Raw genomic sequence first — 27,506 nt, forward strand, 5'->3', positions numbered from 1 at the left:
TCATACTAGAGTCAACCGATGAACTGGCACAGCATGGCCGTGATGCCTGAGTTTTATCCTACGTTTGCTAATGGGAACCAGGTGTGCAGTAATTAATGGGACTAGCAATCATAGGGAATCAGCCGACAGAAATTAAGCACAATCAATGAGATTATGGCAAGATGGGGGATTGCCAGTCGGGACCATAACACAGAAAGTGCAGAATGGTGTTCAGATTGTTGTACTTTCTGTAGTGGAGTGGACAGTACAATCAGAAGATGGATTTGTTTTACCAACTTGGTCTTCTTCATTTGAAACACATATGGACAAGATGACACCATTCCTTAAATTCATGAAAAAAAGTGTCATACTCTGCCAACTTGCTACCACATTGACCCCACAATGTGTTACACAGACGTGTAACAAATGTCAAGATTATTTATTTTGACCAAATTATAAAAAGCATGAGCTTATTTCCTAGAATAGTGAGATTTGAGGAATGACAGATGCTTTTCTAAGAAGGTTTATTATTCAGATACGGTTACAAAAAGAACACTTTAATGTTTCATTGTGTCATTGGAAAATTTAGAAATATTACATCTGGTTTCCCCATTCAATTACCAATATACTGTATGTTGTGAATAGTCGGGGTCAATGCATTGATCAATGCGCTACCCTACTGCAGGTTACTATCTGCAAAATTGGGGGACAACTTTGTTGTGCATCTTTGTTCTGCCTGCCACAAAGTCAGGATCTCTCAGTGGCTATCCGTTTCAATTGGACTTCCCATTCCCATAGTGACACGTCTGTCCGTGGCCCCCTCTACTGCATGGTGAGACCAAATTCAGGTTGGAGGAGCACACCTCTTATTCCATCGGGGTGTCCTCCTAACAGATAACACAAACATTGATTTCTCAAACTTCTGGTCATTTCTCCCACTACCTCCTTCTCTTTATCCATTTCCAAATCTGGTAACCACCTCACCTGCCCATCATTGAAGTTCAAGTTCAATCATAAGACTATAAGATATAGGAGCTGGCCAATTCATCATGACTGATCCATTTTTCCTCTCAGCCCCAATCTGCTGCCTTCTCCCCATATATCCCTTCATGCCCTGAGCAATCAAAAACCTATCAACCTCTGCCTTAAATGTACTTAAAGGCTTAGCCTCCACAGCTGTCTGTGGCAAAGAATTTCACTCTCTGGCTAAAGAAATTCCTCCTCATCTCCATTCTAAAAGGACACACCTCTATTCTGAGACTGTGTCCTCTGATCTTAAACTCTCTCACCATTTGGAACATCCTCTCCACATAAACTCAATTAAGGCCTTTCACCATTCAATAGGTTTCAATGAGGTCACCCCTCATTCTTCTGAATTCAACAATACCTTATAATTGAAATGCACGTGAATATAACCAAATGAAACAGTGTTCCTCTAGGCAATACACACAAAATGCTGGAGGAACTCAGCAGGCCAAGTAGCATCAATGGAAAAAAGTACAGTGCAGGGGATGGAGCCAATTGCAGACAGGTGTCATGGCAAAGCGGGCTCCAGCTGGCTACCCTTCCAGTAGACCAGTTGACATGGGGATTGTGGTGGTTCAACCAGGGGTATCCTAGAACTATAGGGGCTTGAGGTGAATGAATGAGATTAAATCGTACCTTGTCTCGATGATTTCCAGACAGAATCAAGGTCAGGGGTGGCGTACAGCGGGTGACCCGAGCCAGAAGTTTTCCGTCCAACGCCCAGGCCTCCAGAGGGGTACTTAATGGTTCCCAAGGTATTCCGGCCCAGGACGCTATGTCCTTGTCCGGTAGATTTCCTTAGGCACCGGAGTCCACTAAGGCGGAAGGAGGCAGGGACTGTTGTTGGTAATTCACGGTGGCCTGGATCTGTATCCAGATTTGGGGGGCTGAAGAGAGTGTCGTCTGATTCACCAGAACGGTTAGAATGGGAGCTATGCTAGGAGCGGAAGGGAGAGAGAGGTTAGGGCTGGTTGAAAATGGTAAAATGGGCTGTGGGATGTGCCATGGAGAGGGACGACTAGTCTTTTCTCTCAGACACTCTTGAAGTCGATTATCAAGCCTGGTGGCTAGAGAGATCAGAGAGTCCAGGCTGTCTGCGTCATCACTCGCTGCCAATTCATCTTTATCTTATCTGAGAGGCCCTGTCAAAACACTTCCCGTAGTGCCTCGTCATTCCACCCAGAGTCGGCCGCTAATATACAGAGCTCAATGGAGCATTCTGCTACGCTTCGTGAACCCTGACAGAGTTAGCAAGCGCTTAGTGGCATCCTTCCCATGAATGGGGTGTTCAAAGACTTTCCTCATTTCGGAGACTAAGGAGGAGAATGAGGGACAGACCTCTGGTTGGATGTCCCAAATCACGGTGGCCCATTCCAAGGTATCTGCTTGTAACAGCCCTATGATGTATGCAATTCTTGATCTGTCTGAGGTGTACGTACGTGGCTGTTGCTCCAAAACCAAGGAACATTGTAGCAGGAAGGCTCAGCACATCCCTAGATCCCCAGCGTAGGATGCTGGTTCGGGTATGTACGGCTCTCGAGGGGATGGTATTGCTGACCCAAGAGGTGTAGCCATCCCAGGCTGTGTGGTTTGGTCAGACTGGGTTATGGAAGAGACGGAGTAAAGGGAGCGGCTACCCAGTCAACCTGCTCACCGACCTTCTTTACATCCTCGGACAGGGCATGAAAATCTCTCATGACTTTTCCGAGCAGTTGATCATGTACGCCCAGTAGGGAGTCCTGGCTGACGAGGGCCATTACACAGGATCTGTGTCCGCTGGGTTCATTCTTGGCCAGTTCGTTCTGTTGCAAGGACGAGGCTGAGGACAAACCCAAGTGCAGGACACAGGCGCAGAGGCAGAGTCGTGAGGCGTTAGCACCGTCGCGAATGGGGAATCAGTATCCAGGAGAGTGTTTACACGGAGACAAGGTTTACGTAGAGGATCCAGGAATTGATGCAGAGCTTAGAACTGGCAGTCCTAAGGAATCAGGAAACGAGATTTACTCATACTAGAGTCAACCGACGAACTGGCACAGCATGGCAGTGACACCCAAGTTTTATCCAATGTTTGCTAATGGGAACCAGGTGTGCAGTAATTAATGGGACTAGCAATCATAGGGAATCAGCCGACAGGAATTAAGCACAATCAATGAGATTATGGCAAGATGGGGGATTGCCAGTCGGGACCATAACACAGAGAGTGCAGAATGGTGTTCAGATTGCTGTACTTTCTGTAGTGGAGTGGACAGTACAATCAGAAGATGGATTTGTTTTACCAACTTGGTCTTCTTCATTTGAAACACATATGGACAAGATGACACCATTCCTTGAATTCATGAAAAAAATAGTGTCATACTCTGCCAACTTGCTACCACATTGACCCCACAATGTGTTACACAGACTTGTGTAACAAATGTCAAGATTATTTATTTTGACCAAATTATAAAAAGCATGAGCTTATTTCCTAGAATAGTGAGATTTGAGGAATGACAGATGCTTTTCTAAGAAGGTTTATTATTCAGATACGGTTACAAAAAGAACACTTTAATGTTTCATTGTGTCATTGGAAAATTTAGAAATATTACATCTGGTTTCCCCATTCAATTACCAATATACTGTACGTTGTGAATAGTCGGGGTCAATGCATTGATCAATGCGCTACCCTACTGCAGGTTACTATCTGCAAAATTGGGGGACAACTTTGTTGTGCATCTTTGTTCTGCCTGCCACAAAGTCAGGATCTCTCAGTGGCTATCCGTTTCAATTGGACTTCCCATTCCCATAGTGACACGTCTGTCCGTGGCCCCCTCTACTGCATGGTGAGACCAAATTCAGGTTGGAGGAGCACACCTCTTATTCCATCGGGGTATCCTCCTAACAGATAACACGAACATTGATTTCTCAAACTTCCGGTCATTTCTCCCACTACCTCCTTCTCTTTATCCATTTCCAAATCTGGTAACCGTCTCACCTGCCCATCATTGAAGTTCAAGTTCAATCATAAGACTATAAGATATAGGAGCTGGCCAATTCATCATGACTGATCCATTTTTCCTCTCAGCCCCAATCTGCTGCCTTCTCCCCATATATCCCTTCATGCCCTGAGCAATCAAAAACCTATCAACCTCTGCCTTAAATGTACTTAAAGGCTTAGCCTCCACAGCTGTCTGTGGCAAAGAATTTCACTCTCTGGCTAAAGAAATTCCTCCTCATCTCCATTCTAAAAGGACACACCTCTATTCTGAGACTGTGTCCTCTGATCTTAAACTCTCTCACCATTTGGAACATCCTCTTCACATAAACTCTATCAAGGCCTTTCACCATTCAATAGGTTTCAATGAGGTCACCCCTCATTCTTCTGAATTCAACAATACCTTATAATTGAAATGCACGTGAATATAACCAAACGAAGCAGTGTTCCTCTAGGCAATACACACAAAATGCTGGAGGTACTCAGCAGACCAAGCAGCATCAATGGAAATATGTACAGTTAACATTTTGAGCCAAAACCCTTTGGCAGGACTGGAGAAAAAGAAACATAAGGATATCCTATTTCTTATGCTCTTTATATCTCCGGCTTGGAAAGATTTGGCTGAATTTCTGAGTGTCAGCCAAAAACCAATTGTCCAACCAAAACACGAGGAAATCTGCAGATGCTGGAAATGCAAACAACAACACACACAAAATTCTGGTGGAACACAGCAGGCCAGGCAGCATCTATAGGGAGAAGCGCTGTCGACGTTCCGGCAGAGACCCTTCGTCAGGACAAACCGAAATGAAAGATCGTAAGAGATTTGAAAGTAGTGGGGGGAGGGGGAAATGCGAAATGATAGGAGAAGACCGGAGAGGGTGGGATGAAGCTAAGAGCTGGAAAGGTGATTGGCAAAAGTGATACAGAGCTGGAGAAGGGAAAGGATCATAGAATGGGAGGCCTCAGGAGAAAGAAGGGGGGGGGAGCACCAGAGGGAAATGGAGAACAGGCAAACAAACTAAATATGTCAGGGATGGGGTAAAAAGGGGAGGAGGGGCATTAATGGAAGTTAGAGAAGTCAATGTTCATGCCATCAGGTTGGAGGCTACCCAGCCAGTATATAAGGTGTTGTTCCTCCAACCTGAGTTTGAATTCATTTTGACAGTAGAGGAGGCCATGGATAGACATATCAGAATGGGAATGGGACATGGAATTAAAATGTGTGGCCACTGGGAGATCCTGCTTTCTCTGGCGGACCGAGCGTAGGTGTTCTGCGAAACGGTCTCCCAGTCTCCAACCAAAAACCTCTTTTCCAGGTCATTGGTTCTCTTATTCACAGTTTTCTAATAGGAAAATGTGAATAAGTTGTTTATCTTGAAAGAAAGAACAAAAAACAGTGTTTTTGTCAAATGGATGAAAATGCAAGAAAACAGGATTTGGGAGTTGCTTTACAAAAATCCATCCCTTAAGTAGAATGGGTAATAGGGAAAGCTAATACAAGATTTGGAAGCTTTACTTCAATTGAAGAATGGATAGTGAGATTACATATGAAACACTATGAATAGTCTGTCAATTTATGTCAAGGTATCTCATTGGAGGCAGTTAGTAGAGGATTTGATGGAATAACCCAAGGCACAAGGTATTATCCTTCAAGAAGAAATTAAACAGGTTGAGAGTCCATTCACTGGAATTTTCAGTGAGGGGAAATCTCACTGAAACACGAGATACTTGGATGGCTCATTGTAAATAGTACGAGGATACTTCTTGTCATAGGAGAGCCCTGGAACACCGAGCATGGTTTCAGAATAATGGGTCACTCATCTAAGACCAAGTTGAGGAAGAATTTGGTTCTCGCAGTGTTACAATTCTTTGGAACTCTATGCCACATAAACCCATGGGAACAACTCCATTTTACAATACTTTAAGGCAAGGAAAAAAATTAAAATCAGGAAAGGAATCAACTTTTATGGGGAAGTGCAGGAGAGAAAACTCAAAACAAAGGCTATGGAATAGGCTCAAAGGGATGAACAGACTGCTCTGAATTTTATTTTTGACTGTCTTATTTAAGGCAAAAGTTAATCATTTCCTGATTGGTCAGGGCATCAAAGGATATGGCAAGAAGGCAGGTGTTTGGGGTTGAGTGGGATCCAGGATCAGCCATGAGGAAAAGGTGGAGCAGACTCGATGGGCTGAATGGCCTAATTCTGCTCCTATGTCTTATGCTCACTCTAACCATTAACTGTTTCTATTCATATACAACAAATGCTACTGAGTCAAATCACTGGAAGACAACCAATGGTGGTAGAATCTTATGTAGGCAAGGAATTAACTAATTTTCAGAGGTGGAGGAAGGAAAAAGAAAATAAAAAAAACAAGTGTTTCATTCAGAATGCATTTGCACTGAAAACAAGAGAAAGATAAATCACTATCCAGCTCAAGTAATAAAAGTCATATAATATCTAATTGAATGATTTAATTTGTTTCTTTTGATTCCAATCCTACAAAGGTCATTATTAAAATAGATCTTGGCTTATATGAAAAAAAATCTGTGCTGAATTGAATTGTGCAATTAAGTGCAGAATCCAAGAAAACAACCACATGGGAATCAGATTTGGAATGCTGAATATCCTTTCCATATCTTCCATACTGAAATTATAGTGAGCTTTATTTACATCCCCTGTTTTCCATATTTTTTTAATAGCTGGATATTATGATAGCGTCAGAACTAAAAGTGGCAAGGATTTTGACTGAAGTTAGCATTTGTTTTTCTGATTTTTATTGTTTTTATAAGCTAAGGGAAATTGCTAAAAAATGTTGGACTTTTCATTTGTGAAACTGTTTAGTTCTATGAATTCTCCAAGTTTAATTGTCAGATATTATTAACATGTAGAGAAGCGCCAACTACTAAAAGAAAATGGAGTAGAATAACATCACTGCTTTACATATACATACAATCCTCAAGTAAAATGCACATGTACAACCGTTTTTAAAAAAAGCTTCCAAGGTTAATTTATTATCAAAGTACGCATGCAGTACACATCTCTGAGATTTATCCTCTCCAGATAGCCACAAAAGAAAACCACAAGTCATTCAAAAGAAAAACATCGAACCCACCCCCCACACAAAAAAAGAACAGCAAGGTGATTAGCAGTCCCCATTATCCCTCCCCTCACACAGAAAAACCTAACCAAATGCAGCAATTTGCAGAGGCCTACACTCTGTAAACGGTGAATGATAGAACCCACAGACTCCTTCTCCGGCATCAGATTGATATGTCTCACCACCTATTCAAGAGGCAGGCAGTCAACGCTGAACCCATGATTGCCTTCCACACTCACCTCAATGTTCCAAACCCCACTCCACCCAAACAAAAAAAATTAATGCAACAAGAACATCATCCCCCAAACCCCCTCCCCTCGTACAAAACAAACTAATAAAACGCACCACCCAGAAAGAATGGGCAAAAATACATGATATGAAAACCATAAAACTGAAGAGTCCAACCTCCAGACAATCAATGCAGAACCTTGGTAACATTCTCCAACAAGACTGAGAGAGAGTAACACCACTTGAATGCAGAGGCCTACCCTCCGGCAACAGCATGAGATAGACTGCCATACAGGCTTCTTCTCCTGCGGCAGAGCGATCTGTCCCATCAGCGATTCAAAAGGTAGGCAGTTGGTGCTGAACCCTCGCTCGCTTTCCACTTTTGCCTCAATGTTTCAATGTTCATCGATGCTTTAATCAGCAAAATGGAGTTGATCATGGGCTTGAACCCCATCTCTAAGTTTCTATACCATGAGGCTTATGCTCGCTTCCTCGAATCTTTTCAGAGAGAGGAAAGCTCTAGATCACTCAATTGATTTTCAAACTGTAAACTGCAGGCTCTAACAGTTCCAGTAATAAATTTAAGATGAAAAACAGATGTAAAAGAGCTGAAATAAACAGTTTTGAAGACCATCTGGAAGATATCGACCGAGAGAGTTTGTATGCTGGCACCATCTTGAATGGAAGTAGATCAAAGATAAAATCATTGTCAATTCTATCAATTTCCAGATGATCAGAAAGTGAGGCACAGTTCAGAGCAATTTGGTCCTTAGATGAAGTTGTCAATCCTTGCCAAATGGAATTGAAATCAAATTGACCACTAGCTGATTCTATGTCCAGTTGACTGAACAGTGCTAATTGTTAACTAGCTCTTCTCATTCTTTTAAGTCTGGAGGCTTCAATGTTCCAGATGTGGTCTAATCAATGTTCTAATCAATCATAGCATAACCTTTTTCTGTATACAATTTTTCTTACAAAAGACAAAAACATTTTGCTAGTTTTTCTAAATACATGCTAACATTTTGTAAATCTTGCACACAGACATCTTGATTCCTTTCTATATCAGATCTTTGCAATCTCTCACTAGTTAAGTAATAAGTTAGCTTATCATTTTTCCAGTTAAATAATGTTTGGTAAGACTGGAACTAGATTGATGCACCATCAATAACTCTTGGAGACGTGAGGTGAGATATAGGCGTTTATTGGCTGGAAGAAAGAACAAGCAGCAATTGACCACCACACTGCAGCCTGGAGACTGAGGCCGGGGCAGAGTCCCCAATCGCCTTTATACGGGGGTCCGTGGGATGAGCCACAGGAGCAGTCAGCGGGGGGTGGGGGTGGGAGGAGGGGGTGACCAGACAGGTATATGTAGTTCACCACATAGATAAATGCATCTTCAAGGATCAAGTGCATCATCTAATATTACTTTTATTGATAGGCCCAGCTGCTTACTTTAAGCAAGCCTTTGTTATAAGGGTAAGCAGCAACACAGAAGCTCTTACAGTCTCGAAAATAAGGCAGCAGAAATAATTTGTAGTGAAAAAAGAGGTAAGAATGAAGTTTACAGCTGAATAGCAAGGGAATGCGATATTGCTATCGCTGAAAGGAAAATGGAGAACTATAAGCTGAAGGAAACAAAATAAAACTAGCAGGAAAGAGGGAGATGCCTGCCTTGAGAAGCAAAACATGAACTGAGAGACAGTGGGCAAAATCAAGCAGAAGTGAGCAAGGCGGTAGTGAATATGATCAATTAATGTAGATTGGAAGCAAACAAGTAACCATGAGAGGGGAAAACACAGTATATATTGTTATGGAATAGTGAGCAGTAGTCAGGAGAGTTAACATAGAAAGTACAAAGCAAACAAGGAGCAGTTCACAAACTACTTTAAAATGTAACTTACAAGCAACAATCAATTTGAATTGGTATGTAAATAAGAATACTTCATTGAAACAATAGCTGCATTGGCACAGGAGGAAGCCACTTGACATAAGTGGTTTGGAAAGTGCTTAACAATGATTGGTTCGTCAAGCAAATGTGACATGCCTATTAGCATTTACAAAGCATCAGATCATTTCTGTTTGCTTACTAGTGCAGAAAAAAGCCCGTTACAGCTCAAGAATCTTACTGCCTTTTCAACCGCAAAACAAGCTCAAAGGATTTTTTTCTCTTCTTTGTCACCCTAGGGCAGGCAGAGGTAAAGAGAGAGAGGTAGAGACCCAAACCATGGCAACTTTCCTAGTATCTGTTTCCTGTTGGGCAATCTACTGTGGATGTCCTGAAGTGAAAAGTGATGAAAAACAGTTACTAATGCAAAAGATAAAAAATTCCTGATCATTTTCACTATGTTTTCTGGAATGATTTGCATAATGTAAGAACATGCTTTTGTAGAAGCATCTGCAAATCACTAGGCTTTGCAAAATATCTTTCAAGTCCAGTACAATTTAATGAATGATGAGTAAGATGTTATTTACCGTAGATTCCGGACTACAGAGCGCACCTGATTAAAAGCCGCTGGCTCTAATTTTAGAAATAAAATCAATTTTTTAATTATACAGGCCGCATCGGATTTTAGGCCGCACCGAATTTCCGGCGGAACAGATTTTCGGCGCACTGGATTTCCGGCGGACCGGATTTTCGGCGCACTGGATTTCCGGCGGACCGGATTTTCGGCGCACCGGATTTTCGGCCGCTTGTAATATGAGATATTTACACAGAAAGATATTACACGTGTTGGGCTTCAAATTCTGCCCTGTGTTCGTTTTGGAAGAGAGACAACCAACACCGGATTACAGTGCAGCGTGGCTTTATTGCAGAACGCGTTTTGCCTTCCCCTTACATTCTGCTCTTATTTATACTCCTTTTTCCCCCAAACCAAACCCTCGCTACACATATTTGGTAAGGCTAAACTTTGTTATACCTACCGGTATTTGGTAACATCGGACACTTGTGTCCTTATTGGCCCGATACCATTCACACACGAGTTTTACTGTTTTTTTGTTTACTGAATCGCTAGCAGTTTCGGTGCAGCGGAATCCTCAGTTTCGCTCCCTCCCTCCCTTGTACTGCTGTCTAATATCACGTGAGCCATTCCTGACCTGAAGCGGCAGTCCCAAATTAAATCTCCACCGTCTCACCATCGATTCATGTATGCCAAGATTACGCGCAGCAGCTCGATTTCCTTGTTCAACCGCCAGATTGATTGCCTTTAACTTAAAAGCTGCATCATACGCTTTTCTTCGAGTGTTTTCCATGTTGATGAGGGTGAGTACAAATGGCTGATTTACAATAATTTGTGAAGTGCGCTTGATTTATCGTACAATTTCATTGGACCTCTGTGAACTACTCATCAATTTTATTGGTCTACTGTTACGAGGCAAAATGTTTTGGCGGCATGGGAAAAAACATTCTATTAGCCGCACCTTATTATAAGCCGCTATGTTCAATGCTGTTCAAAGCATGGGAAAAAAGTAGCGGCTTATAATCCGACATCTACGGTATATGTACGCTGTGTTATACATTTGCAGAATAATGAAGGCAACTTGTGTAACAATTTAAGGCTGATACTGTAATTAGAAAATTAAAGTGAATACATGTAGTTCTGCTCTGACACATGTTACATGTGAGTTGGATATAACGCTAGTGATAGATTAGTGAGTAAAATTTGCATTGCATAGGCCATGTTCTTCATACAATGATCACAGCCAGGAAGACCTGTTTAAAATCTGTGCTTTGAAGGCATCTGAAGCCTTTTCTGCTCTATCATGACTTTCAATAGCAAAGTTTCTTTGGCATGTAATTATCGCATTATAGCAGAACTACTCACAAACTCGGTGTTATGTTTGCTGAGACCCAGTATATTGTATAATACTGTGCTCAGGTTCAGCTCAAGTCACTCAAAAGCTTTACATGATAAGTCACCTCACATCTCCACCAGTGCCTCTCCTCACAGCTGCATCCACAACTCCCAAAGCCCATCTCCTGACCTACAGAGAAAGCAATACTCAGCCGCTGCAACTGATAAATGATATTTTAAAAGTATAATCCTTTTCCCAAGATGTTGAAAATATTTTTCATGTATTTGAAGAGAATCTCCCTTGCTCTATTTGACTGCTAACTTTCAGAATAACACATAATAGTTATCAGTATGAAATATATCTTCTGTGCAGAATTGCAAAAATGTATTTGTTTACAAGAAGTTGCTTTCATTTATCCACCAGTTATTTGTATGTAAAAAGTACAAGAGACTGAATTTCTAAACTCTTAAACTTGAGAAAGTTTGCAGATGCTGGAAATCCAAAACAACACACAGAACACGCTGGAGAAACTGAGCAGGTCTGGCAGTTTATGGAAAAGAGTAAACAGTCAATGTTTCAGGCCGAGGTACTTCTTCAGCACGCAGAAGCAAGGGTAAGATGCCAGAATAAAAAAGGTGGTGGGAAGGGAAAGAGGACAGCTGGAAGGTGATGGGTGAAGCCAGGTGGGTGGGAAAGGTAAAAGGCTGGAGAAGAAAGAATCTGATAGGAGAGGAGCGTGGACGATAGGAGAAAGGGACCCAAAGCACAGTAATAGGCAGGTGAGAAGTAGTAGAAGGTCAGTGTAAGGAATAGAGGAGGGTGGGAGAGTTTTTTGTTGAATGGAAGGAGAAATCGATATTCATGCCACCAGGGTGGAGGCCAGATGGAGTACAAGGTGTTGCTCCTCCACTCTGAGGGTGGCCTCGTCTTGGCAGAACAGAGGGCCATGGACTGACATGTTGGAACGGGAATGGAAAATGGAATTAAAATATTTGGACACCCTCTTGTGGCGGGTGGTGCGGAGGCATGGATGGTACCCAGACAAAATACAATGAGTTGTTCCTCCACCCTCAGAGTGGCTTCATCTTGCCGCAAGACAAGGCCACAGGTCTCAGCCTGAAATGTTAATTTTTGCTTTTTCCCCATAGATGTTGCCTTACCTGCTGAGTTCCTTCAGTGTTTTGTGTGTGTTGTTTTCTAAAATCTTCCCTAATGCGAATGAAACACTTAAGCACTTTACTGAAAAAAATTGAAAGCAGGTCATTATCAATCAACCTCATCCCTTCAAGTTTTCTGCAATTCGCTCTTTCTCAATTCTTTAACAAATGAGCAAGAGAATCCTCTTGACACTTCAAGGTAGTGACTAGGCATCTTAAACAAAAAGTATGCAAGAAACACCCAGATGCTGCCAGAAATGTTGGTGACTCCACACTGGACGGCTGATAGCTCTTACAACAGTAGCAGTAAGTCTGAGGAAAAGATGAAAACTCTAAACAAGGAGTAGTGCCTCAGAAGAATTAGGGGGGTTAATAGCACCTAACGGTGACTCCTTTGCTTGCATCTTCGGAAACAGCTCTATTTCTATCTTTAATATCTCTATTTTTCCCTTTCAGGGTTCTTTTGAAGACCTTGACTTGGAGTTACACACTGACTACGGTTCTTTATGGGAATGGACCCACTCTTGGGGTTTCACAAATGGCCATTGTTCAGCACGCCAAAGGGTCGGCCTAAAAGTCTGTGACTGTATGTTTTTCTGAAATTGTAACCATTTGTGCTATTGCAGTGGATAATGTGTTCTGCACCTTGACCTAGGAGGAACACTGTTTTACTCAGTTGTATTCATGTATGGTTGAATGATGAACAAACTTGTATCTCAGTTCTGTTTGTGTGGTTTGCAGCTGTGTTTTATTTTGTCCTTAAAATATCATTTCATTAATCAATTCAGGGCCTCATTGCCAAGGTCCTGCAAGCCAGCAGCAAATTGGTCCTCCAGTTTAAGGAAGTCTAGAGTGGGGAGGAGCTGCAGTTGCTGCCAAGGCCAGCCACATCCACACTGAGACACCACAAAGAGCTTAAATCAGAGCAGGGTGACATTTTATGATGTAATTAAATCTTTCTTTCCAACTGATTTGTTTGTTAGTCTTTTTTCTCTCAATTTGTAAGCTCACATTTGACTGCATCCTTTGATACACCATGAATGTTTTTAGAAAATTATTACCAGCTTGGGCATACTTACAAAAAAGTTTGGCACCCTTGACATATACCATCACATGTATGATACCTACATGATAGTAGCCACAGTATCAGAATCAGGTTTAAAACACTGGAATATGTTGCTAAATTTGCTGTTCGCAGCAAGTACTTTGTAGTTCATAGTAATTAAAGAACTATAAATTACAATAAGACATTCATATAAAAGTTAAATTAAGTAAGCAGTGCAAAAAGAGAGCACACACACACACACACACACACACACACACACACACACACACACACACACACACACACACACACACACACACACACACACACACACACACACACACACACACACACACACACACACAGTGAGGTGGTGTTCATGAGTTTATTGTCCATTTAGAAATCTGATGGCAGAGGGGAAGAAGCTGTTCCCGAAACATTTAAAGTGCCTTCAGGCTCTTGTACCTCCTCCTTGATGGTTACAATGAGAAGAGGGCCTGTCCTGAGTGATGGGGGTCCTTAATGATGGATACCTTCTTCTTGGGGCATTGCCTTTTGAAGGTGTCCTCTTTGTTGGAGAGGCTAGTGTCCATAATGACTTCACATGCAAGTACATCTGGCTGCAGTTTCTAACACTCTACATTGAGGAGTTGGAGCAGGAACTGGATGAACTTCAGGTCATTTGGGAGACTGAAGGGGTAATAGATCAGAGATATAGAGAGGTAATTACACCCAAAGTGCAGGCCACAGGAAGCTGAGTGACAGTCAGTAGGGTGAAAGGGATTAAACAGACAGTGCAGAGTGCCCATGTGGCCATCCCCCTAGACAGGTATACCACTTTGAATACTGTTAGGGGTGTTTACCTAGCAGATGGAGATCACATTGGTCAGGACTTTGGTGCTGAGTCTGGCTCTGTGGCTGAAAAGGGAAGGGGGGAGGAATAGGCAAGCTGTGGTGATAGGGGATTTATAGTTAGGGGGACAGAAACGAGGTTATGTGGGCAAGATCAAGATTTCTGGATGGTATGTTGCCTTCTGGGTTGCAGGATCCAGGTCATCTTGGATTGACTCCTCAGTGTTCTTAAGTAGGAGTATGAACAGCCAGAGATCGTGGTCCATATAGGTACCAATGAAATGGGTAGGAAGAGGGATGAGGTTCTGCAAAGTGATTTCAGGAAATTAGGTGCCAAGTTAAAGGACAGGACCTCCAGAGTTATGATCTCAGGATTGCTATCCACACCACGTACAAGTGAGGCCATAACTAGGAAGATCATACAGTTTAACATGTGGCTAAGGAGTTGGTGTAGGAGGAAGGGCTTCAATTTTTTTTTGAATCATTGGGCTTTCTGCCATGGAGGGTGGGACCTGCACAGAAGAGAAGGCTTGCACCTAAACTTGAAAAGGACTATTATCCTAGAGTAGTGCACGAGATGTTTAGTCTCTTTTCCCCAAGGGTTCTCTTCAGACTAAGAACCGATCAGGGCTGAAGAACCATTGGCAAAGTGAACTACAGATAGGAGGGTCCACATGCACAATTAGATAAGTACCTGTTCGTCAAATGTTTCGTGTTGTAGTTGTGTAACTTGCGGGGTCTTAATGAAGTACCTGTTTGAATTGGAAGTTTTATTGAATGTTTAGTATGGTAGGTTTTTTTAAAATTCAGGGAGTATAGGTAAGCACTTGATTAACTTGGATGCTTGGTTGAGTGTTTCCCTGTTTGTAAATAAGTTAATGTACTTGTAAGCACGATTTCTGTCCCAGCTACTGAATTTGCTTCTGCGTAAAAGATGGCAGAGTAAACATTCTTGATGGTGGTATAACACTGATCAAGAGTGTTGGCTCATCTGGTTCCACAGGTGAGAGGTTGGTGGTAGTTATTCAGAAACTTTTCCAAGCTAGCCTGGTTGAGATCCCCACCATGATAGGGAGAGCATCACTTCAATTTTCTTAAAGGGAAACTGCACTTGTGACTCAAGTCTACTGTCCAGGGTCCTCTGATATCGCTGGATTTGAGTATTGATAGATTTTTAAAAAACGTCTTAAAATGATGTTGCTTACTGAAGTGCGCATGGCTGTGTCTCTTGGTTTCAACTGTAGCAATTGTACTTGCATCATGCTGAGTTCTTGGAGTCTTGATTACTGCTTCCAATGAGGTAGGGAATCCTGGAAGCAGATCCTCAGCCACATATACAAAAGGAAAAACATTCACAGGGAACCAGATTGCCCTTTTCCTGTGTTATTTCTACTTGTCTCTATGCTGAGTCCACACCATCTTGTCTAACTTAACACAAAGAGAAAAAAACTACAGATGTTGGAAATATGAAATAGAATCAGAAAATGCTACATCTATACATAGCGCTTGGTAAGTAGAGTTAATGGCATAGGCTTTTAAAGGTTAACTCGGTTTCTCTCTTTATTCTACCTAATTGCTTCAATAATTTGATCATTTCCTGCTTTAGTTCAGCCTGTAGCATCCTAACCAAACTGAATGCATGAGTATTCGAGAGTAAGCAGTCCTACACCCATCCTAATCTCATTGCACTCATAATGATCAGACAGCAATAATCGATTGTCCTAGAACTCAGCATGCAAGAACAATTATGAACAGAGCACAGCTGTGGCTCGACTTCCTTAGGAGTTTAGAGATTAGGCATGACATCTAAAACTTTGACAAACTTCTATAGATATAGACAATAGGTGCAGAAGTAGACCATTCGGCCCTTCAAGCCTGCACCGCCATTTTGAGATCATGGCTGATCATCTACTATCAATACCCGGTTCCTGCCATGTCCCCATATCCCTTGATTCCCCTATCCATGATACCTATCTAGCTCCTTCTTGAAAGCATCCAGAGAATTGGCCTCCACTACCTTCCGAGGCAGTGCATTCCAGACCCCCACAACTCTCTGGGAGAAGAAGTTTTTCCTTAACTCCGTCCTAAATGACCTACCCCTTATTCTCAAAACATGCCCTCTGATACTGGACTCTCCCAGCATCTGGAACATATTTCCTGCCTCTATCTTGTCCAATCCCTTAATAATCTTATATGTTTCAATCAGATCCCCTCTCAATCTCCTTAATTCCAGCGTGTACAAGCCCAGTCTCTCTAACCCCTCCGCGTAAGACAGTCCAGACATCCCAGGAATTAACCTCGTGAATCTACGCTGCACTTCCTCTACAGCCAGGATGTCCTTCCTTAAACCTGGAGACCAAAACTGTACACAATACTCCAGGTTTGGTCTCACCAGGGCTCTGTACAAATGCAAGAGGATTTCCTTGCTCTTGTACTCAATTCCCTTTGCAATAAAGGCCAACATTCCATTAGCCTTCTTCACTGCCTGCTGCACTTGCTCATTCACCTTCAGTGACTGATGAACATGGACTCCTAGATCCCTTTGTATTTCTCCCTTACCTAACTCTACACCATTCAGATAATAATCCGCCTTCCTGTTCTTACTCCCAAAGTAGATAACCTCACACTTATTCACATTAAACATCATCTGCCAAGTATCTGCCCACTCACCCAGCCTATCCAAGTCACCCTGAATTCTCCTAACATCCTCATCACATGTCACACTGCCACCCAGCTTAGTATCATCAGCAAATTTGCTGATGTTATTCTCAATGCCTTCATCTAAATCGTTGACGTAAATTGTAAACAGCTGTGGTCCCAATACCGAGCCCTGTGGCACCCCACTAGTCACCACCTGCCATTCCGAGAAACACTCATTCACCGCTACCCTTTGCTTTCTATCTGCCAACCAGTTTTCTATCCATGTCAATGTCTTCCCCCCGATGCCCTGAGCTTTGATTTTACCCACCAAACTCCTATGTGGGACATTATCAAATGCCTTCTGAAAATCGAGGTACACTACATCCACTGGATCTCCCTTGTCTAACTTCCTGGTTACATCCTTGAAAAACTCCAACAGATTAGTCAAGCATGATTTACACTTGGTAAATCCATGCTGACTCGGCCCAATCCTATCACTGCTATCTAGATATGCCACTATTTCATCCTTAATAATGGACTCTAGCACCTTCCCCACCACCAATGTCAGGCTGACAGGTTGATAGTTCTCTGTTTTCTCCCTCCCTCCTTTCTTAAAAAGTGGGATAACATTAGCCATTCTCCAATCCTCAGGAACTGATCCTGAATCTAAGGAACATTGGAAAATGATTACCAATACATCTGCAATTTCCAGGGCCACCTCCTTTAGTACCCTAGGATGCAGACCATCTGGACCTGGGGATATGTCAGCCTTCAGTCCCATCAGTCTTCTCATCACCTTCCTAATGTCAATCTGGTTCATTTCCTCTGTTATCCTATGTCCTTGGCCCATCCATCCATCTGGGAGATTGCTTGTGTCTTCCTTAGTGAAAACAGATTTAAAGTACTCATTAAATTCTTCTGCCATTTCTCTGTTTCCCATATAGTGGAGAGTATATTCACTGCCTGCATCACAACTCGGTATGGGAAAAAAACAACATCCTTGTATGGAAAAGCCCACAAAAAGTATTAGGTATGACCCAATCCATCACAGGTAAAGTCAGGGTTGAAAGATCTAATACTGAAGGAAATGCATTCAAGGTGAGAGAGAAGGCTCAAATCAAATGTGATCAGAGCTGGTTTAGTTTTAGAGAAGAGTGGAATGTGTTGACAGGGTTAGTGGTGGAAGGCTGATATGATCAAGGCATTTAAGAAGCTTTTGATTAGCACGTGGTAGAGGTATATGGACCATGTGCAGGCAGAAGGGATCAGGTGTCATTATTTGAAATAATTTGACACACCATCATCAGCTGAAGGCCTGTTCCTGTGCTGTACTGTTGCATGTTCTGTATGTCCCTTCGTGTATCGTCCCAATAGTATCCAAACCAGGTACTAAATAAAGTCATGTTCTCTTAGTTCACCTCTGTTTGTCTTCAAAGGATCTGTCTGCAAACTGGGTATCAATTAACATAATCAAAAATACATGGCTAACGGTTTGGGAGCTCCAGGAATTTCTTGGAGCATGTAGTAATCTTTGTTATGTTCCAATGTGGATTCATGAATATGATCACAATCAGATTTATTAGCATTTGGATCACAACATTGTTATTCCCCTTGTAAAGTTAGTATTTTTTTCTCCTTCCTCCAGTCGGAGCATTTAGCCCACTGCAATATCCTGAATCCTGTCCAACAAGGGCAAGATTTTATCCAGGATAGCCTCCTCACACATCTTCGGGTAGATGAAAGAGTAGTTTGCATTTACATGACTGTGGCACTGTATTCTTCAGAATAATGAGAACATAACTATGGTACAGGAAAGCAGCATCCCAGGATGTTGCTCTCTCCCAGATAATGTTCACCTGCTTAAAGAGCTCACCCACTATAGGAAACATTCTCTCAATATCCATTTTGTCTAGGCCTTTCGATGTTCAATAGGTTTCAATGAGATCCCCCTTCATTCTTCTGGACTCCAGCAAGTACAGGCCCAGAGACAGACACTCCTCATACATTAATGACTTTATTCCTAGGATCATTCCTGTGAACATTATCTGGACCCTCTCCAATGCCAGCATATCTTTTCTTACATAAGGGGTGCAAAACTGTTCAAAATACTCCAAGTGCAGTCTGACCAATATCTTATAAAGACTCATCATCCCATTCTTACTCTTGTATTTGAGTTCTCTTGAAATGGGTGCTAACATTGCATTTACCTTCCTTACCACCAACTCACCTGCAAGTTAACTTTTAGGGCATTCTCAACAAGGTCTCCCAAGTCCCTTTACACCTCTGTTTTCCATTTTCTCCCATTTAGAAAATAGTCTATGCCTTTATTCCTTCTATCCAAAGCTCGTGACCATGCACTTCTCTACACTATATTCCATCTACTACTACTGTGTTCACTCTCTCAAACTGTCCAAGTCCTTCTGCAGACTTCATGCTTCCTCCACGCTACCTGCCCCTCCACTTACCTTCGTATCATCTGCAAACTTGGTCACAAAGCCATCAATTCAATCATCTAAGTTGTTGACATATAACGTGAAAAGAAAATTTCCCAGTACTGATCCCTGTGGAGCAGAACTTGTCACTGGCAACCAAGAATCAATCCCTTTTATTACAACCCTTTACCTCTTGCCAATGCCAATATCCTATCTATGCTAGTATCTTTCCTCTAATACCTTGTTAGGCAGCCTCACGTGTGACACCTTGTTAAAGGCTTTCTGAAAATCCAAGTAAACAACATCCACTGACTCTCCTTTGTCTATCCTGCCTGTTATTTCCTCAAATTATTCCAACAGATTTGTCAGGCCAATTTCCCCTGAAAGAAACCATGCTGACTTTGGCCTATTGTATCATGTGCCTCCAAGTACCCTGAAGTCTCATCCTTGATAGTGGGCATCTTCCCAACAACTGACATCAGGCTAAATGGTTTATAATAACTACTAAAACACAAATCTGACCACAGTTTTGGAGTCAATTCTAAATCATTAAGGACACACTCTCCTTACAACATATGACGCCATTGACTTGATATAATGCAGATATTTAACAACTAAACGTACTTATCAATGAACATAGTTCTGGGGTGATTAAGTGTTGCCAAGGACATGATGATCTACTGCTTGTGCTGCCATTTCTCAGAAGTCTCATTCACAAAGCAGGAAGACTCTGAATGACTTGGTAGGGCCACATTCGTCTGCAACTCTTTTAATAAAGTCTTTCACTCAGATCCACAGGTGTGTTCCTGAACACAGCCCAGTCCACTGAATTGAAGCAATCCCGTAGCCACTCCTCTGCCTCCCACAACTACCTCTTTGCTGTCCTCATCTCTGGCTCATTGCTCTTTAGCTTCTGTCTGTTTGCAAGTAAAAGGACAGCCAAGTGATCAGATTTACTGAAGTGCAGTCTGAGCATGGAACAGTGAGAATTCCTTATATTGGTGTAAGTGATCTAGTGAGTTGGGACCTCTGGTGCTATAGGTTATATGCTGATGGCATTTGGGTGGAGTTTTCATCAGATAAGCCTGCCTGAACTCCCCGACTGTGATTAGAAATGCGTCAGGTGGACTGTTTCTTGTTTGAAGGCAGCATCATGCAGTATCTCAAGGGTTCGATTTTAGTTGAAATCCTGTAAACAAGATGGCCCCAAAAGATCATTCCTGAGTCTTTGCACAACTTGCACATAAGAGGCAAAAGAGTAATCATGTCAAGAATGTTCAATGCAACAAGATTAATTGTTGCTTGTTATGCTGCTAGCTGACAGTGAATGCAGCAATTAAAGGAGCTTTTATTATGTTTACTGTTTATATATTAAAAAAACACTATGTCTTGTTTGTTGAACTATGGTGATATTTCAAGAAAGGTGTTCTCTTTGTTTCAAACATGTCAGATCTCGAGGATTTGAGTTAAATGAGAAGAAGTCAAAGTTAAAGAATTAAATTGCATGTGGTTAGGGTCTGGAGTGTACCAAGTCTACTGACAGGTGCAGATTCAATTATGATGTTCTAAATTTAATAACAATAGTATTCAAGGACATTTTTAGCCTCTCAGTGTTACAGGCAGAAGTTCCCACTTGCTTCAAAAAGGCAACAGTCATACCAGTGCCAAAGAAGAAGAATGTGATCTGTTTTAATGACTATTACCCAGTAGCAGTCACATCTACAGTGATAAATGCTTTGTGAGGTTGGTCATGACTAGACTGAACTCTTGACTCAGCAAGGACCTGAACCCACTGCAATTTGGTGATCGCCACAATAGGTCACCAGCAAACGCAATCTCAATAGCTCTTCACACGGCTTTAGATCACCTGGACAATGCAAACACCTATGTCAAGATGCAGCTCATCAACTATAGCTCAGCATTTAACACCATCATTCCCATAATCCTGATTGAGAGGTTACAGAACCTGGGCCTCTGTACTTCCCTCTGCAACTGGATCCTCGACTTCCTAACCAGAAGACCACAGTATTTGTGGATTGGTGATAATATCTCCTCCTTGCTGACAATCCACACTGGTGTACCTCAGGGGTGTGTGCTTAGCTCACTGCTCTACTCTCTATATACACATGACTGTGTGGCTAGGTACAGCTCAAATACCATCTATAAATTTGCTGATGAGACAACCATTGTTGGTGTAACACTTACCCAACAGGCTGGTATATGTCTAGGGGAAAAAGAGATCCAGCCACACACCAACCCCGCCTCCCGTTCACGCAGGTGCTGTGAGAATCGAGTTTATGCCTCGCGCCCCCGCCGGCAGTATCAAACTCACAACAAATACCGGTATGACATACACTTTAAAGAGTTTACTAAAATTAAAAGAGTATTAGGCAGTACAATATATATATATATACAAGAAAAAAACAAAAGGCGCCAACTTATCAAAGTTCAGTCAGTTTAGTGCACATCGGTGGAGCTCATCCAGCGAACCATTCGACTCCTAGGTGGTCGTCCTCCCTAAACTCCCACTTCGGACTCCCCGGTGGTCTCCCGAGCGCACGTCCTCCTTCCTCGGCGTCTCCCTCCGGACTCCTCGACCCGCCTCCTGGGACCCCCACGGTGGTCGACCAGTCGCTCCACACTCCTCTGTCTCCGTCTCCTCTCCTCACCGAAAACCTTGGGCCGGGGACCCCCGCTCGGGGTCCGTACCGTCGCCCAGCTTCCAGCACCCTGTCCTCTCTCTCTCACTCCATCGCGCCGACTCCCCAAAACCCCCACCAACAATCAGTTTATAGTCCCAAACAAGCTTCCAACACTTATCATAACAAAGAACCTAGCATTCCTACTATTAACTCAGGCGCCAGGATTCCTACTTGTAACAAAACAAAGACGCCATTTTGATTACATACACAGTAACAAAGAAAAAGAAAAAAACCCCGTTACACTCTCCCCCCACCAAATAAAAGTCATGTCCTCATGACTATTAGATAACTCGTCACCTTTCCTGCCAACACACCATAACCCAAACACCAGCAGTGACATCTCCTCCCCACACAGTAAACCTCACGCCCTGTTCCTTAGGCGCTATATAGGCCAACTATCTGGGCGTTCCCAAACCCTTCTGAGACCTCCGTACCCCCCTCACCTAAACCCTTAGGCTAGGACACAGCTGGGAATACCTTGGGTCCACTACCAACTCCTCTTTCAATCTCTCACTCATACCCCACACTGCACACAGCTAAGCCTCCCCACTACACCTGACTCAGTGGAAGAAGGGCCAAAGGTCTCTTCTTCAATCGAGGGAAAGTCAGCAAAAGGCAGCATGTACCACACATCCAGCCATCAGCCTTTGAATCCGTATTCATCCTCATTTCTTTGAGCGGTAGCTGTTTGATCTTCTCCAAATGGAAACACGTGACCTGCACTGCTCCTGCAGTCTCTTCAGCCTCCTGCAATTGAGATTATCATCTTCTCTGGCCCCTGGCTCAGCAGTTCTGACTCCTGCATCCCGGCCATCTCAATCTGGAATGCAGTTACTCCAACAGCTTCTTCCACCCCGACCTGAAAAGCAGCAGTTAAAGATTGGTCACCCTCCAGTTCAGTATTCACTGCACTTCTTTTGAACTGTCGATGGTCATCTTCAGGTTCCCTTCAAGCTACCGCTTCCCCCTTCCAAGATTTGTCCGCAATTTCTTCACCTCCGCAAACTCCCTTCTCCAGGCTCTCAGTTTGCTGTGGCCCTCAGTCAAACAACTTTCTTCGTTCTCTCCAACTTGTAAGTCTTTCAAATGGTTCCAGATCACTCTCTCCATTTCCCTCACTACCTGCGCGATTCCACAGCCCCCTGACAATCCAATCCGGGACGAGCACCCCACAAATGTAACACTTACCCAACAGGCTGGTATATGTCTAGGGGAAAAAGAGATCCAGCCACACACCAACCCCGCCTCCCGTTCACGCAGGTGCTGTGAGAATCGAGTTTATGCCTCGCGCCCCCGCCGGCAGTATCAAACTCACAACAAATACCGGTATGACATACACTTTAAAGAGTTTACTAAAATTAAAAGAGTATTAGGCAGTACAATATATATATATATACACAAGAAAAAAACAAAAGGCGCCAACTTATCAAAGTTCAGTCAGTTTAGTGCACATCGGTGGAGCTCATCCAGCGAACCATTCGACTCCTAGGTGGTCGTCCTCCCTAAACTCCCACTTCGGACTCCCCGGTTGTCTCCCGAGCGCACGTCCTCCTTCCTCGGCGTCTCCCTCCGGACTCCTCGACCCGCCTCCTGGGACCCCCACGGTGGTCGACCAGTCGCTCCACACTCCTCTGTCTCCGTCTCCTCTCCTCACCGAAAACCTTGGGCCGGGGACCCCCGCTCGGGGTCCGTACCGTCGCCCAGCTTCCAGCACCCCGTCCTCTCTCTCTCACTCCATCGCGCCGACTCCCCAAAACCCCCACCAACAATCAGTTTATAGTCCCAAACAAGCTTCCAACACTTATCATAACAAAGAACCTAGCATTCCTACTATTAACTCAGGCGCCAGGATTCCTACTTGTAACAAAACAAAGACGCCATTTTGATTACATACACAGTAACAAAGAAAAAGAAAAAACCCCCGTTACACTGGTATAATCTCAGATGGAAATGAGGGCATAGAGGAGTGAGATAAACCAACTAGTTGAGTGGTGTTGCAGCAACAATCTTGCACTCAATGTCATTAAGACAAAAGAGTTGATTATGGACTTCAGGAAGGGTAAATAAAAGGAACAGGTACCAATCCTCAGAGGGATCTGAAGTGAAGGGAGTGAGCTATTTCAAGTTTCTGGGTGTCGAGATCTGAGGACCTAAGCTGGTCCCAACATATCGACGCAACTATAAAGGCAAGACAGTGATTATACTTCATTAGGAGTTTGAAGAGATTTAGTACGTCAACAAATACCTCAACTTTCTGTAGATGTACCGTGGAGAGCATTCTGACAGGCTGCATCACTGTCTGGTATGGTGGAGAGGGGCCTACTGCACAGGATTGAAAGAAGCTGCAGACTGTTGTAAATCTAGTCGGCTCCATCTTGGGTACTAGCCTACAAAGTACCCAGGACATCTTTAGGGAGCGGTGTCTCAGAAAGGCAGTATCCATTATTGAGGATACCCTTCTCTCACAGTTACCAGCAGGTAGGAGGTACAGAAGCCTGAAGGGGCACACTCCGCGATTCAGGAACAGCTTCTTCCCCTCTGCCATCCAATTTCCTAAATGGGCATTGAACCCATGAACTCTACCTCACTATTTTTAAAAAATGTATATTATTTCTGTTTTTCCACAATTTTTAATCTATTCAATATGCATATACTGTAATTTACTTATGTATTCACATTGTTTTTCTATATTTTGTATTGCATTGAACTACTGCTGCTGAGTTAACAAATTTCACAGTACGTGCTGGTAATAATTAACAAGTTTCTGATATGGTTTCAAAAGGGAGCAGACTAAGTACTTGAAAAACACTTGCGGGGTTAAGAAGATGACAGGGAAATTTGGGTACACCTGCTTGGATCTTACACAGACTTAATGGCATAAATGTCTCCCTTCATTGCTATATTCAATTTGAGAAACAACTGTATGGATGGAATTCGTTCAAAGGCTGTAGACCACTTAACGAGACACTAACCTCCATGAAAATGACTGATTAATCACAGCTGCTGTGACTCCATTGTTATATGTCCTTGTTGGACTTTCTTATGCACCTCTTCCAGCCTAGGCATTTCCGATCTGATGCTGTCTACAGACATATGAAATTGGCATTAGTGAGTCTGTACAGGTGCAAGAATGTACCCATGTACTGGGTACATGTCTAAAGTCTTGCTGCTAATCACTTAATGTACAATATGAGGTCACAATCCCTCTGACATTTCAGCTTCTTCAGTACAGAGGGAGATCTACATTAAATGACCTGGGTTCCCTCCAATTTGCCTACCACCACAACAGGTCAACTGTAGATGCCATTTCACTGGCTCTCCACTCTGTTCTGGATTGTCTGGAAAACAGTACTGCATACATCAGGCCGCTGTTCCTTGATTACAGCTTGATTTTGAATTCAATCATCACCTCAAGCTCCAAGACCCAGGCCTCTGAACCTCCCTGTTCAGCTGGATCCTTGACTTCCTCATCAGTAAGTATCTATCAATATGGATTGTTAGCAACACCTCCTTCTCATTGACTGTCGCTCAGATGCACCTCGGGCTGTATGCTTAGCCCCCTGCTCTCCTCTTTTTGCACCAATGACTGTGTGGTTAATACAACTCTAGTATCATCTACAAATTAGCTGACAACTGCACTGCTGTTGGCTGAGTCGTGAATGGTAGTGAGTCAGTTTGTAGGAGTGACGTTGAACTATTCTGATGCTGCGAAAGCAACTTTACACTCAAAGTCAATAAAACTAAGGAAGCAATAATTGACTTCTGAAGAGAAAAGTTGGGAAAGCTCATGCCTGTTCTCATTGGTGGGTCAGAGAAGGAGAGAATTAGCAGCTTCAAATACCTGGATATTAACATCTCAGATAATTTCTCCTAGACTTAGCCCATAGATACAATGATGAAGAAAGGGTGCAAAGGCACCTTTATTTTCTTAAAAACTTAAGGAGATTTGGCAAGATTTTAGTTTTAAAGTTATTTAAAGAAGCACTTAATAGAAACATTGATGATTATTTGGAGTATTTATAACCTGTATTAGATAGTCTTCAGAAAGTTCAGCACCTTATTTGCTGGGCATGAGTTGCTCTTTAAGTAGTAGGGATCTGCAGTTGAGACCAGCTTGCTGTGTGACTGCTTGGCAATGTTGAGAGGCTTGCAGGCTTACTTACATATTTAGTTCAAATAAACATTAAAGGCAGTTGTACTGTAAAAGCTTTCTTAATAGCTGTTTCACTTAACAATTGAGTTTCATATCCTATAAGGGAGCAATTAACGCATTTTTAAAGCAGTCTTTAGGCTGAAGGAAATGCTGGAAGGGCTATTCATCCAGAGCTGCAAAGATGATGGAGAGTAATTGGACCATATTCTGACTTTTGGCTGTTAATAACATTTACACGAAGTAGGCACATTATTTGGGTAACTCCAGTACCTGATGAAGTGGCCACTGAGTGTATGCTTGTGGTCTTCTGCTGCTGTAGCCTATCCACTTCAACATTTTCAGAGATACCCTTCTGCACACGACTGCTGTAATGCGTGGTTGTATCAGTTACTATCACCTTTGTCTCAGCTTGAACCAGTCTGGCTATTCTCCACTGATCTCTCATTAAGGTACTTTCACCCACAGAACTGCTGCTCACTGGATGTTTTTTCTTATCATTCCCTGTAAACTCAAGAGACAGACGTGTGGTAAAATCCCAGGAGATCGGTTTCTGAGATGCACAAACTACCTTGTCTGGCACCAACCATCAGTTCATGGTCAAAGTCACTTGCATCATATTTCTTCCCCCATTCTGATCTTTGATTTGAACAACAGCTTCTTGACCATGTCTGCATACTTTTATGCATTGAGTGGCTGCCACATGCTTGGCTGATTAGATACTTGCATTAACAAGTGGGAGTACAGGTGTACCTGATGAATTGGCCGCTGAATGTATAAATCAATGGATAAGCACAAACCATGATTTCATTAAGTGTAGAATGGCTTCAGCAACCTTTTAAGCTGGTGATCATTGGAATTTTCATATCTAAAATGTATTCATTTCTTATCCCAATGTTGGTAAACTCAATGTCTTCCCATTAAAGTATTTTTTGTTGTGCTAATGGCTGAACATAGGATGACAATTCTGTCATGATGGTTCATCCAATTTGTGGATTTACAATGAACAATAAGGATCAACTCTGTACAATTAAAGAATGTGGCAGAAAGAGAGGCAACATTGTTTGGAAAGAGAAAGAAATAGAGTCACCTGATTGTATTTATCATATCAATTGCAACAAAAAATTGCAATTCTCTGCTTACATGGTCATTTGAATTGTACCAAGTTAAAAATAATGTTGACACACGCAAAATAACATGGTTTGAGATGAATTCTCACACACTCAAGAGCAAGACTTGGGAGCAAACAAGCCTAGATTTGCTGTCATTGTAGAACTCGGGTGTGTGTGTGGAAGGTGGATGGAGAGGGGCAGCATCAACATTAGCTGCAATGTCATGTCAACAGAAAATAAGACCTTAAGACATAGGAGCAGAATTAAGCCATTCCATCATGGCTGATTTATTATCCATCTCAAACCCATTCTCCTATC

This window comes from Hemitrygon akajei, chromosome 5 (assembly GCF_048418815.1).
Source record: "Hemitrygon akajei chromosome 5, sHemAka1.3, whole genome shotgun sequence".
NCBI classification, from domain to species: domain Eukaryota; kingdom Metazoa; phylum Chordata; class Chondrichthyes; order Myliobatiformes; family Dasyatidae; genus Hemitrygon; species Hemitrygon akajei.